This window comes from Chroicocephalus ridibundus, chromosome Z (assembly GCF_963924245.1).
Source record: "Chroicocephalus ridibundus chromosome Z, bChrRid1.1, whole genome shotgun sequence".
NCBI classification, from domain to species: Eukaryota; Metazoa; Chordata; class Aves; order Charadriiformes; family Laridae; genus Chroicocephalus; species Chroicocephalus ridibundus.
In genome coordinates, this window is record NC_086316.1 from 66,264,831 (window position 1) to 66,280,576 (window position 15,746).

The window sequence follows — 15,746 nt, forward strand, 5'->3', positions numbered from 1 at the left end:
AGCACACTGCCAGGCACTGCTCTCTGCAGGGATGGGCAATGCGCTGCTCACGTAAGTTTTAGCTCCTTGTCAGCTCGGGAAAGGGCATGGTGACCATGAGACAGCTGTGAAGATGTCCTTCAGAGAACAACTGAGGAAGGGGCTGTCCCCTATTAAGCAAAGTGCTGCCGGCAGCAAAGGCCCTGGGCTGCCGGCAGCACCACAGCCCACAAGTAGATTCAAATGAACTACCCTGATATAGGTCCCAATGTACACCTAATCTATGTCAAAAATCATAAAATGGCTCACTACCCAGACAGGCAAAACTACTCTGATACCCTCATTCACACTGGCCAGACAGTTTTGTGCTTCTCTTAAATAGAAATGCATACATTCTTACCCTGTATATTTATTTTTTTCAGAGAAAAATAAAATCAAGAACAAAGAAATCCTGCATATATCATATTCTCACTTGTCACATGTTCATTCCCATTCCCTGGAACTACAAATAGCTACAATGCAAGGCTACCCCACCTTGAGGAATGGGGCTCTGAGCTGCAGTCTTCTGTTTCAGAAGGGTCATCAGCTGCTGATGTAATTGCCAGCCTGGGTTTTCCTGTAGTTTATGCTTAAATTCTACATCATCCATGACAGGACACAGCTTTTCCCATGTTTTCATAGAAATATAAGGGTTTTCAGAACATACAACAGCTTAGGATGCTAGTTGTTGGGGGAATAGCCATTGCATGCAGAGGGAACAACCAGTCATGAAGCAGCCCATAGTCAGACACGACAGACTGACCCATACGTGCGGCAGCACTGGCTGGGCCGTGTAACGTTCATTGGTTCAGCATAAGCCTGATTCATGTGCCCGAGTTTAACTATGATTAATTTCCCATTATAGGAAACCCCAAGCACTTTGGTGATGTAGGACTTCAAAACCCTGAGCATGCAGAAGAGAGGGTATGTCTGGGTACGTATATGGAATATATACACAGTTATTACAGCTCATGAAATGGTCCCTCTCTGCACTACAGCTGCCTCAAATAACCTTGATGGGCGGAGAAGAGGGAAGGGTTGATTAGAATTAGAGAAGGGCATTTACATACACACACACAAACCCCAAATTCTTGGAGTGTCCTGTCTGAAATTGGAGCACCCAGCTACCAGTACATATACAGAATGATAACTCAATAGCAACAACTGTTAAATACTGCTTTCCTTCCTGCATCTGAAAGTGCTTGATAACATGGACAAAAAAGAGCAGAGAGCACTTTAACTTATTCACAACTATTTCTCACGATGGATATACTCCAGATAAAAAAACATTGTGTGTTTTAGTGAAAAATGCTGAGCACTGCTGCCTGGCCTGACCCCAAGCACCCAGCACTGTGGTCTGCCCTGCCCTGCTGGCACCTGTTGATGCTGCCTCCCATCGACCGCAGCACGCAGAAAAACTCACATTCATCTTTAGTCCCGCCCCGACATCCTGCGCTTTACTTTGCTGTTGACCTGCCCAAACCCACCCATCAGACAGCAGCTGGGCCATCCCTTTCTATGAACCTTGCCTCAAAACTAAGCTGGAGGGGTAGAATTCCAGAATACTTTTTTGCAAACCTTTCTCATAGTCAAGATGGACAAAGCCAGTCTGACTAATTCTGCACCAAAAACAATAGCGGCTAAAGTCAATGGGTTATTCTTAAGCGCCTTGGTAAGCAAGCGCCACAGAGGTAATGGTCCATCAGATCTCTGGCTATTTCCCTGTGTATACGCTTGCTGTAGGTTGCCTTTGTTCATGGTGCTCATGAATGGACATCTTTATATCCACCTTGCAAATCTATTTCTAATGCAGTCAGACAGTAAATGTATTTCTTATCAAGCCATCGAGCACAAAGCAAAAATAACATAAGCTAATAAAATAGGCCACCAGGAACATGTTAACAGGGTAAGAAGGCCCATTCTATGAACTTATTTAAAGAAAAAAATATGACATCTCTAGTAGACTAAGAAATTGCCATACATGTTACTGATGCAACTGAAACAAAACTTCCTATCTGTTACAGTTTTATGCATTCAAAGCTATGAGAACAGGCTATTGCAAAGAGAAGCATGTCCTCCACTTTTTATAGCTAGCTTTTTATTGGGTTTGGTATTTTAGCCCAGCTCCCAGCGGGGGAGGAAAACTGAATCTTCATTTCATCCACATAATGATATCTTACATCTGTGAGTAAAACTTGTAGAATCCGATTTCTGATGTCATGTCTGTGACAATGAAAGTTTTAGTTGTGGAAGGCAGTGAGGAGAAATTTTTTTTCAGATTGCCTGGTTCTTCTGATCAGTGCCAGAAAATACACCCTCTCTCCGGTGCAGGCAGGTGTCTTCACACGGAGGATTTCCCTGGGGTTCAGAAAGGAAGGACCTGAATAAAACAGATGATGTTAAAATACATATATATTTACATGCCTTTCTCTCCACGTATCAGTTTAGCACTCTCCTCTACAGGCTGGCAAGACATACACTGGAGCAAGGGGAAAAAAAACAAGAGGAAAATAAAAAAGGAAGAAAACCAGAAACAGACCACCACCACCACCATATATTTACAACACTGAGTGCAGTAACAGGTCTGGCTGCAATACATGTAGGAAAGCCTGCTGGAGCAATCACGTCACGTGTAGGGATAGATGTCAAGTTTTCTTAGGCAGAGATTAGAAAAATATGTTTGTTTCCAAATAAGCTTATCCCTGCATGCTGCCAGGAAATAGTTTAACGAAAGCTGCCACTCAGCTGTGTTTCTTTTGCCATGAAGTAAACAGCAGTGCTGCTGGAAACACTGACATGGCCACTGATTTCTGTGTTATCTGCTGGAACTTGCTCCTGGCGCTTACCCAGCTCTACCTGACTGTCTGCAAGCTCTGGTAAGAGCTATCACTAAGAATAGCCCTAATCACTGCTCAAACATTTCCCTCTTCAAGCAAACCAGCACTGACCTATAACAGTTGGCATGATCCTATTTCAACCTTCCAGAAATGCCCTCTGTTTTTATTTGAGGTACTTACTTAAAATCTTATTCAGTTGCATGAGGAAGCAGAACATCTGTGCCATCGCGTGTGGAAATGGCATGCTGAACGCACTACAAAAAATAGCTTTGCCATATTTGTAAAGCTCAGAAAAACTCCTTGGATCATCCTCTGCTTTACCAAAAGCTGGGAAGATGTATTTTGACTAAGGAGTCAATTTATATGGCTTTGTATTGACAGCACAGTCTAGAGGGGGGAGAGAGAGAGGAGGGATAGAAGTATGTATCTGGAGAAGACTGTGTACCAACCAACATACAATGTGAACTAAAAACAATGCAAAAGCAAGAGTGCCTTAAAAAAGGAAAAATGAATCAAAGCCAAAATGCAACTTCTCAATGGAAGAGACTGAAGAAATCACTGTTTCTTTTTGCTTGAAGAGGGCCTCCATCACCTACCTGTGAAAACACAAACAAAGCAGATTGAAACCCAGACAGTATGGAAAGCCGGCTGCAGTTTCGGCTTAAAAATGCATTGGCAAGATAAACGGCAAGTAGTCATTCATGTTTTGTTGATAGCACAACAGTGTTACCCTGAAGCTGCGGGGACCGAGGGCTAGGACCAGGGAAGGTCTCCCTGCTGCTCCTCACACCCTGTACAGGGGGAGGTTTCCTTTGCTCACAGTTTCCTCTCGCCACAACCCAAACAGAGACATGGGATTTTCCCCTCTGTGCAGCCAAGAGTTGTGCTGCTGATAACAGGTCTAAGGCAACCCCAGGGCTGAGGCACTTTCCAGCCAGCGCTCACATGTCTCGCAGATTAGAAACGCAGAATTCAAGGCAGGCATGTGCTTTGCTGAGCTGAAACCTGAGCTGCTGTCTCAGGGATGGTGGTGCGAGGAATATTTATTACCTCCAAAGGCTCCAGCTGTGGCTAGAAATGATCCGACAAAAGCTAATGTGACAGAAGCTGGCACAGAAGTACAAAGACAATGAAGGTCTTTTTTATCATCATCTCCAGGCTCTCTACATCAAACCCACCTGATAAATTTACCCTTCCATCTATCTGAACTTCAATTTAATATTTATACACTGTCTGGTAGTTCATTAAGCAAAAGCTCTCTCATAACACTCTGTAATAAATATTGATTTTTTTCTTGTTTTGTCTTGATTTGGTTTTATCATGCCTACTTTATTTTTAGTTTAAAATACCATTTCACATTTTGTCTTACATTCTGCAGCTGAACATCATCAACCACAAACAGTAGCAAGTCTCAGTTATTCTGCATTTTCTCCTGGGGCTCCACTTCGCCTGGCTGTCTCTAGGCTGTGCTCTGATAGCGATAATAATAGTTTTACCCCTTGCTCAGTAACACTGGGTACTGCAGGTATAAAAGTAGCCACAACAGAGAGATGTTATTGTCTCAAATTTTTAATGGGAACCTCTGAGAATTACAAGCGAGAGTACTTAAAAATATCTTGTAGGAAAGTTATCAAAGTTCGTGATAGCCTTTACTTTTTGAGTTTGTTTTTGTTTTGTTTTTTTTTTCAAATAAGGTTTGTATGCATTTTTAAATATTCAGGTGTGTTTTAAAAAGCACAAAATTTATAAAAGAATAAATCCAAAATTAGCAATAGTAACGTATACCTTGACTTTTGTAAGTCTTTTGACATGCAGTATTCTTGCATCCAAGCTAGAAACAAGGACGTGTTGAGTGAATCGTAGGGTAGGCTGGGAAACTGGAGGGATGCTGGGGATTAAAGATCAGAGGTGAGCAATTCACAGTCCAGTTGGCAACCAGTCAGGGGCAACATTTCTCAGGGGAGGATGCTGGGATTGACGATCTTGAGCATCCTCCCCAGTGACCCGGGCAGTGGGACGCAGTGCACCCTCAGCAAGTTTGGGAAAGGCATCAGTGGGCACTGTCTGTGCCCCGCAGTGGGCGTGCTGGCTGGGCTGGCTGGCAGGCAGAGGGAAGGGGTGGTCTCCCCACTCAGCAATCCTGCAGCCCCGTCCAGGCTACAGTTCTTCCTGTAATCACCCAGGCACTGATAGATCAAACCATGAGCAGTTCTGGAGAGGTAAAATACCGAGGGTTCAAGCTAGGTTGGTCAAACCAAGCTCAAGAATAAGTGTGGACACTGACCCACTGAGAAAAAGGAGAAGTGACTGAGGAACCAAATGAGGAAAAATTAAAGCCAGTCAGGATTATTCCTTATGCTAACCCCCTTCCCTCTATCTATTTTGCAGTTCTTCACTCTGTGTGTAAATCCTCTTGCAATCACAAAAATGATGGGATAACGACTTTGTCTTAACCTCACAACAAGCTGGAGGGAGGAGGTTGAGTAAGAACAGATGTCTGAAGTGTTGGGCAGGGGAGAGCAGTGATGCGGACGGAGAAGGGGATGCTGCCGGCAAACGCTTCCTGTTTTGATCCACGGGGGGAATGTGCAGCATAGGCTCCTGTTCTTATCACGAGAAAGCTCTTCCTTCCTATGTCCCTCTTTCAGCTCGAGAGGTCAAAGCAAGCTAGTCTGCCTGAAAACAAGCAGAAAAGGAGCACAGTTCAGGTTTTCCACTGGCAACAAAACCACTGCTCCCCACCAAGGCTAGCCACGTCCTGCAGTCCCCCCTCGCTGTTTGCTCCCCCCTGCCCAGCAGCCTCTCCTGGGGCTCCTGTCCTGCACCCCAGACCAGTGCTTCTCCTGCTTGTTCCCATCAGCAGCAGAGACAGCTCACATGTTCCCGTTGAGCTGCCCATTCCTGCCCCTCATATGTATAAGGCAACTTGACAGATCAGATGGATGAAATGATGGGCGTTAGAGATAATCCCCTTCAAACAGTTCTGCAAAGGAGCCCCATCACCCCCATCCCAGGAAAACTACCCGTGCTACTCCCAACCCTGATGCCGCAACAGAAAGTTTTCTGTTCTGGATCCATTCACCAAAGCTGAGCCTTCGGACAGAGGTTTTGGAATAGGGCAGGATTTCCACACAATGCATTTAATTCAAGTTTGCCACTTCAGAAAGTGAAACTACTTGAACCATATTGAGACCTTCAAAAACATCTCCTCCTCTGTTTTCCTAATTCTGTTTTGCCCTACCATTTCCAAAAATAAACAAGCTTTCTGTTAAGAACCTCCCATCAATGCAGCAATCACCGTTTTGTAGAACCTGCACGGGGGTAATGCCCTTTTCAGTTGTCAAAGCCAACTTTTTCCCTATTCTCCTAAAGGGACAACTGCCTCTCGTATTTCCAGTTTCCAGAAGCACCTTCTTTTTTACCCTGTGGTTCAAGGAGGCTCCCTGGTACATACAACAAGTCAAGTTTCAGTAGCACCATTTTTTTCTTCTGAGTTTAATAGGCAGCTCTTCTCTGATGGAAGCTGATTTTTCTACCCCACTCATGCTGTGATTCATCCATGTCCCACTCAGCCCTGTCAGGCGGCATCTTTGGGCATTTGTGCTCTTCAAAACCCTGTTTGGAAATCCTAATTCCATCAACAGACTTTACTCACCCATTCATTTCTATGTAATTATACTTTGAACAAATAAAGGTCAAGGGTATATAATTCTAGCTTTATCAGACCCATAGAGCTCTGAAAAATGATCTTTGACTTGCAGGGAAAGAGTTTCTTCTACAAAAGTACACACAACAATGTCTCACAGCCTGTTCTGCATTTGCACTGGGGTGCTGATTTCTTTCAAAGACTTAAAGAAGCATAATTACCTCATACAGCACAGGATAAGATTTTTCAGTTAAATAATTTTTTGTGCAAAAATGCAGATTTGGGTACAACTATAACTATTTGCAGACAGGTACATGATTTATTGATTAGTTTCAGCTGAAAAAGCCTGGAGAGAAGGGAAGGGAAATATTAAGAAGTGTTCTGATTTTTCCATTTAAAAAACAACTTAGTTTAGAAATGCTCCTGAACATAACACTAAATAATTCAAAAAATGTAAAAAAAAAAGTCCTAAGGTAACAACATTTTTTCCTTTTTCCAGTTCAGTGAAATAAGAGTAATTGATAACCGGCCAGATTTAAAATCAGAGCTAACCCACAAACTAAGATGCCTCCTAGAAAAGTAGTTGCAAGGCACTGCGCTAGAGGAATCCACCACAGTCTCAAGAATATCAATTGCCTGAGGTTTAGGCACGCTTATATATTGAATCTGTCTAAAGACAACATCTAAACAAACCTTGAGACAGAGCTACACTGCTGATTAACTAGTCGTATTAGGCAGTTATGTGCTACTTGAACACATTGGGCTCCCATCTGGCTGCCACAATTCTTAAAAGACAACACCATGAAATCTGGCCTTCTACAACAGGAATGAATTTTAAATAGTAACTCCTAAAAGTACCCAGAGTCATCTTCTATTAGGTTACATGAACATTTGCTCAGAAAATGAAATGTTATGGCTTTTTTCTTCTCATTCAGACTCAGTATTTCAGGTGGAAAGCACCAATTAGCCGTGGAGAACATTTAAAGAATTAACACTGAGTTATTTTCTTGCTCCTGAAGGAGTGCTGACTCAGCTCTGGGGTTTCGGTTATCCCTCATTAGAAGCAATTATTTTAGTTAAATAACAATGGATAAATAACTCAGAACTTCTGGGAGAACATTTTCCCAATGGAAAACACCTATTTGTGAAAGTCTAGATGTTTTGAATATGGCTAGGGATTGCAAAGAAATCCCGGTGGACAGCTGCCAGCAAACTCGCTGGGCTCCCAGACACCTGCCTGTGGGGCTGCTGAGAAACCTGCCCTCTGGGACTGATACATCTGCAATAAATAACCCAGACAATCGATTTTCCTAGGAAACAGGGTCTTGCTTCGACAGCTTTGCTTAATAAAGTGATTCTCAGGCCACAACCTACTTGTGATCCTGTGAATCAGTCTGACACTCTTCTCTGTGCCAAAAAGGTGTTTTTTGCTGGCTCTGCGGTGCAGTTTGTACAGCTCACTCCATCAGGACACAGCTTTCAACCAAAGCCACTTCACAGAGCAGCTGCCAGATTTATCCTCAAATGTTGCCTGCCTTTAGCAGCTTAATTATCTTATCAGCTTCTGCATCGTATAGTTATCTACAGGCACCTGTGGGAACGAGACTGTCTTGGGAAAAGGGCATTATCCCTCCTTCCAGGTCCAACCTCAAAACTTTTTTCCCAAGCCTGAACATTTGTTATGACACCAATTTCAAACCTTCGCAATAGCTCACCACGACAGAGGAGAGAGCAGCCAGAGCTCACACCCTTCCCAGGGTCAGGAGACTCACAAGCCTTGGAAACCACCCCGGCTGCGTCCTCCCTGCCACCTGTGGTTGCCAAAATAGCTCTGCTGTCTGCATCAACCAGCTGGCAAAGGGCTTTGAAAAACTCACTAGGGTAGCAGTTGTTGTGATGAAAACATGGGGGCCGATTCTGCTTTGTGTGTGCAAGGTGTGAGCACCGCCACCGGGGGCACACGAAGGAGCACGCAGGTGACCATTTGAGGTTGGGACGAGCGGCCGTAGGGATGGGTCAATCCTGCACCTAAGCCAGGCACACACCAGGAGGAAAGTCTGGAGCTGGAAGTAGTTGCTGCATCGCTCTCCCAGGGCTTGCAGCCTCCCTGCCCCTCTGCTACACTCTTGCACGCTTCTGGGCCACTAGCATGTGCTGGGAAATGTTCTATCTAAGGGATGAAGTAGGCAGCCTCCACCTTTACAAGAGAAAACCCAGACTGCCGTGAGCACTTTTGGGGGAGGGGGGAGAGGGAGTGGGAAACTCAGCAGTCTTTGGGCTTTCTTTAAAGAGTTACAGGGATTCTAGGGTTGGTCCTAAGTGCTGCCCTGCTCCACCAGCTTGCTCATCTTATAAATGAACTGGTTCATCTCCTTAAGGAACCTTCCACAAACTCCGAATTGATCTAAACCGCATCTGTCATTTCCTGTATCATCTCAGAGCAAAGTAAGACTTTATGAATCAAATTTTCATTAAGACTTTATTGGTGTATTTCTAATTCAATCACAGAGGAATAAACTATAGACAATAGTTTAAAACAAAACAGATCCAAGCAGCATATCCGGATTAAAGACAGCAGTACACAAGACCCAGGATGATATTGCCATGATATTAACACAGACTTGATATAGTATCAAAATGATATCATAGTGATGTCACAACCTTGCATTACTAAATAGAGTAAGAAAGCAGTTTTATTTGCATTTAATGCAAATAAATAAATAATGCAAATAAATAAAAAAAAATTAAGCTAATAATGTGATCTTTGAAATATAAGTGTGTTGTCAATTTTCCAGCAAATACCCTTTGCAGCAAATACTGCAAGCAAATACTGTTGGAAAAGAAAGTAGTAAGAATGGGTCACAGCAAAGATACAGCTCAACTTCATGCCCTCAATTGCTCCTCAAAGGGCAAGTAACCTGTCAAGCTCCTGCTCTTCAGCAAGTGGAGAGCACAAACAGAATTGAAGCACAAAATAAACTCTAAGGATGAATGAATGCTATAACCCAGGTCCTAATCCTGTTAATATTCCTGTTTATGTTTTATTTTACACATGAAGCGCCCAGGAATAGTCTGTAAGGGAAGTTTCCTGAGGCTGCATCAAAGATAAACAAAGCCTGACACAATCCTCCACCACAGGTTCGCAATACTCAGGGTGCTAATGACTTCTCAGAAGCCTTTTCTGTTCGCCTTCAGATAGACTTCTAGAAATAGACATTCTTTTTGACCCAGCTGTTGCTTGATCACAGACAGAACCAAGCTTTTGTGCACCTTGATCTCCAATTCCTCTTTAAAAGTCCCATAAAATTCCAAGAAGGAAACCTCATTTGAAACTCCTCCTATCAGACCCTCAGATAAAAATAAACTATGTTATTTTCAATTTCTACATTCTCTGTACTGTTTCCCAAAGCCTATACTGCCTCTTAGCAGTAAAGTGTCTCTCAACGTTACGCCACACGTTTTCCTTGAGAGTCTTTTAAGCCCCTCATCCCTTCAAGTAAATAAATTTTCCATTTCAGGCCTATGTCTTTGTTCTGATAGATAGCATCCCTGGTTATTTACCTTCCTTGCAGTCAATGCAAGCAAGTAGTTCGTGCTGGCACGCTGACTTCATGCTCCTTACCAGACAAATCGCTCTTTCATGAAGGATTTTTAACTGCTTAGAACTTTGTCCAGCAAAAGACATAGTAAAATGCAGGGAAACTTATTCCTCATATGTGATGCCAACATTATTCAACTATTAGGGAAGAAGGACATTGATATTTTACTTGATCTTACGGACTCCTGGCAACTTCTGACTCTGAAGGATGACTAAAGGCTTCAAAGTATTCTCAGATGTTGGTATAAGCCCAGTATAATTCTATGTACAGCTTATTTCTTATAGGGGATATGGGGGAGCATGTGATATCATGCCCATCAAAACCTTTTTGCAAACCTGTAGTGTAGTCTCTGGTGCAGGAACTGAGATTGCTCTAATGTTGCAGTGCTGTCCTATGTCCAAAGTGTCTTCCAGAAATGTCAGGATGAAAGCAAATACACTTTCCTTCATGCTGCCTAAAACCATTTCTTTACCCAAAAGCACAGAAGGGGAACCTTAATACATTATTTATATGGGCCCTGCTATATAAGCATAGCCATCAAACGGAGACATTTTTTATTACACCTCTCCCTCCCTTTTTTAAGACACCCGCCTAACAGTTTTTTCTGACAAGTTTGAAATTTTATGTGCAACCATGAATTTTAAGTGCAACTAAGCACCATGTTCACAACAGGTTCTAAGGACATGTATTGCCAGATGATAGTATCAGAGAGAGCAGCCCTTTTTTGCATATGCAGGCACAGAGCACCATGTAGCCTCAGCCAAAGGTAGCTACTACTAGTAGCCAGAAGACATTTGTCCTTTGTTGCTTTTGTTGCCTCTGTTTCTGCTATTCATTTCTAGCAGTAACTGAATTTTGAGTCAGTTACTCAATGCCTCTGAAAGAATAAATCATTGAATATCTTCATATGTTGTAACTAAAATATCCTTGTAGTCCGAAATCAGCCACATGTGGTCATAAACTGAGTTATGCTTCACATGCAGCCAGAATTGCATGACAAAAGAAAATCTCTGTCGAAAAAAATCTTAAACCCAGTCTACCCAGACCAAAACATTATTCTTCAAGCAAGGGTTTACATGAAAGGCTTTAGAACCAGAACACAGAAATCCAGAGTTGGAGAACATTTTCAGATTGCCGGTTAAGATCAAAACTACGGGAATGGTTACAAGAATCATGGTCCTCTAGGAGGACAGACATATCTGGTACAGCTCTCCAGCCAAGTGGCTTACAGAGGGCTCTCTGGGAAACAACATATCTCCCCACAAACAAAGAGAAAAATATTGTCATTTTTCTTGAGACTTTTGATGAAGAAAGTTTTCATGACATAAAGCTAGTGTAAATTGCCACATGGGTTGAGTGGTGTATTGCTGGGTAGCAGCTATGGACGCCTGCCCAGATCTGACAGATCCGGATACCCTCATCTTAGTCTGCCCAGGGGAACTGGAGCTAGGAATTCCTGGTTTAATGTTTTTAATGGGGAAAAGAAAATCGGGTGAGGTGGGGTGACTTTTTTCCATGGAACTTCCCTGTTTTTCAGAGCTGCATTATTTATTAATTTTTTTGGGTGGTGGGTAAGGGGTGGTGAGGGATTACTTCCAGAGAAAAATTCCCTGCTCTGCTAATAACTTATATCCAAGTAATGTGTGATCCCACCACAGATGTATCAGCTTTAGAAAAGAATGTGTGAGGATATCATGTTGCTCAGCTATTTTAAGACTTCCAGTATTACAAAGACATCCTACTCATAAAAAACCATGTGTAGACACAGCCTTATTTTTTGCAACAGATCCCACATAAAGACAAAGCTTAACCAAAGAGCACAAACATAAAAACAACCTGCATCATTTCAAATAGATTCCACACTAAAGACCTGATCTTATTTGTACCAGTGCAAGTACACTGAAATTAGATGTCAAATGAGCAGATGCAGAGCCAGACCATAGAAATCCTTGTCCCTCGCAATATATTATGTTCTTGTGCTTAAATATTATACTCTTCTGGTAGGCAATACACAAACAGAGCTAATTTTATGTGGGAGTGGCTGCTATTATATTCTCTGATATATAACAATCAGAGACCAACATAGCAGCTCAGCTGACAGGCAGAACAGGTTTCAGTATGCTCTTCCAGACCTTTCTGCCACAAAATTAGCTGTCTGTGAAATGAGGAAAAACACGAAGAAACTGAGTTATTCTGTCGTGTGATTTCAGCTGTCAATCCTGACATAAAGCATGATCTCTGCATTCACTTTTAGAACTTTTGCCAAAAGCCTGCAGATCTTACAGTCCTTTTGAGAGCTGACAAGAATCCACTTACCAAATGTTTTCTTCAAGATAGGGCTTCAGATTCTACCCAGAAGAATAAACTTTAATGTGGGTGCCCATCTTTGCTGAACACAGATCATACAGAGCAATACACAGGTGAGCAATGCATCAAGTTAGACTATAGTCTTGAGCAATCCCTGATTATAGAATACTTGTAAGACTTGGTACAGCTTATTTTGCTATACAGTGTTGTCCAAAGCTCCCAGTCATTTGAGCATAAAACCCTTTATCCATAAAGTGTTGGTTCAAAGCGTGTTGTCATGGACATGTTGGCCCAGGACAAGGGAAGTGATGCGTTCTGAGCTGTGCCCAACTGCTGATTTCTCATCATGAAGATGGCCAAGCCCATGCACCTGTGCTTGTGTTTGGTTTGGGGACCTACCACACAAACTGTGGCAGATGCAGGTCCATTCTGCCCATGCTCCAAGCCTGAAAAGGGTAACGTAACCATGTTATCATCGCACCAAGCCCAATTAATATACCCTGCCATTGCATTTCTTCTCTCTTAGCAGGTTTAAATACTTTGGCTTCAAATGCTGTACTGACGTGGTATCTACTGGCTTCCTCTAGTAACTAGTGGACGTAAGCATCCCACGCTTTCCAGACCCTACTTCTGCTCATCTTCTTACCCACTTCACTTACTCCACACCCAGCCCCTGCATTTCCCAGCCAGGCAGGTAACACCAGCTCGGCATTCACCCTACCATACCTGGTGGCCTGTTCACAATTCATTATAGCTCTACTAGGCAGCTTACCAGGCTAATGCGGATACCAGGATAATGCGGACACACAGCAAAGGAAGGGCATTGCTGGCCTTCTTCCCATCACCTCTGAGGCATCAGACGAGTCCGCCTCCCTGCTGACCCCGGGGCCCACAGCCTGCTCCCGGGCAGCCGGCACAAGGAGGACAGGAAAGGGACACAGCCTCAGCACACAGAGCAACCTCTGAAGTGTGGCAGCAACAAATGAGCGCACGAGGAAGAAGATTTCCACTGGCAAGAGGGAAGGGAAAATTCCCCAAGGCAGTGTCATCTCTGCTTACTCTTCCACATCAGGCAGCAAGCAACAGGCTCAAGTCTCTTCCATTTCAGGACTTATTTCACTTGCCTGCATTGCAATTTGGTTAGCAATCAATTGCAGTTTAACTATTTATGTGGATTGGAGGAATAGGAATTCCAGGTCAGTACCTACGTGAGCTTTGTATAGTCAAATATTTTTTCATAGTATTTGAAAGAAAGCCAGGTAGTACCCGTGTTCAAAGAGCCTGCTGTCCGCAACACTTTTCAGCCTTACTCAAAGGGCAGTTAGGATGCAACTGTGCTATCCATGTTTTTCCTTCCAGTTTCTAGAGTTTTTAAAATGGAAGACCAGTATACCACACTCAAGGATCTGGGCTTCTCGCTTATAAAATACTTACCGCAAAATTTCATTCAGTTGCCCTGTATTGAACCCAACAACATGCATCTGACTAAAGCATAACTTTCCTAACTGAAGCCTACCTCCTGTAAAACTGAATAGTGTTGTTTTAAAGGAATTAAATTTTCCATTCTCACCTTCTTCATTTATTCTATTGCTATTTGCTTTCCATGAATATAGCATGTAACTTACAGGCTAATAAAAATTACTTGCAGATGCTTACAAAATTTAAATAAATCACTTCTCAGCCCTCTTTTGCTAAATTAAGTAGACTGAGTTATTTTAAGTTGTTCACTGACAGGCTGTCCCTTCAGCCCTCCAGTGGCTTTTGTAGCTGTTGTCATCACCATCTTCGTATTTGTTCTGCATTTTAGGTGGTCTCTGAACATGCATACCATATTGCAGCATCGGTGCCCCTTCTCCCTTCCCTCCTTATCTTCATTGCTCTTCTGTTGACAGCATCAGCCCCCCTTACCCCAGGGCTGCAGTGGGAGGGCATGGTACAGGACGGGCCAGCCCCTACAGCCTTTTCAGACTCACTGCTTTGGATTTTCTGTTCAAGGGACAGCCTTCATTGCCTGGACCTGAACAGACAAGTTTGTATTTTTATTAGAAAACCCATGTGCTATGGCGTCTTATACTAAGACATCCTGATTCCTCCCTCCAGCTCCTATTTCATCATCATTGATTAAGGCTCTGCCAATCTTTATAACATAAAATCACTGTTAATCACAGCATGAGAATACTTGCATTTAGATCATTGATGAAAACACAGAATAGTGTAAGATTTGGTAATAAGACTAGGACATGGAACATGCTAGAAATACTTCCATTTGGTGAGGTTTCCTTTTTGGTCCAACTTTTAATCCATGTAGTACTTGCTTTACTGATACCATAATGTGCCAGTTTAAAATTAGAATATTATGCAGTACTAATACTGTCATTGTATTTTTATGCATTTTAATGAAAAAGAGTCAAATTAGGTTTTCTTGACATGATTAATTTCTTCCAAAATCATGGTGAATTCCGTTAAATACATTCCCTATCCTTTAATCTCCTTATCATTGAACCCCCATATTTCCTTTTTCTTTCCTTGCAAGGGAGGACAAGACAATAAACTTTTAAGTTACACTGTAGCTTTATAAGTTACACTTGACTTTTCCAAATTTTAATACTCCTTCACACTTCCTGTATAGACTAGCTCAACAATTACTAAGCGATGCATGTCTTATTTGTAACTATACAGAATGTTTTACATCAGTCAAATAAAGACCAACCAAGCCAGGATTTTCAAGATTCTTGGTCTAATTTATCCAGAACGGCCTATTTAGAACAAAGTAAAAGAAATCATTTGCTAACACACGTACTTCAGACATCCTCTCCCCTCACTCCCTGCCAATAAATTGTAAGGCAGTTTTCTACCTCTTTATGACCTGAATATATTATCCTGATTCTTTCAAAACAGAAAAAAATACCAAAACCACAAAACACAAGAAAAAAGGAAAATTCATGCATGATTTTCATATTTTCTTCATAGATGCTGACTCTTCAGCCACTTGTAAATTAAGCAAACTAATAAAGAAAAAAAACCCATCATTGTGTCAACAAGTTGATTATCCTTTTATTGAAATACAAAGCAACTCCACTGAGTTTAGTCAAGCTGTGAAAATAAAAAGTGAATGCAAACAAGTTCACAAAATATTTTCCCCGAAGTTTATATTTGCCATGCATACTCCTTTTATTATTCTCTTTTTGCACAACCATCCAAGCAATAAAGTGGTTTTGTTTGCAGAAATACTTGTGCAAATCGAAGTTTGGATTTAGCATATAGTTAATTGGAAAAATATCTTTCCCACGTGGAAGTGCAAATAGTGCCTTTACTAAACTACAAACTGAAACCTGCTAG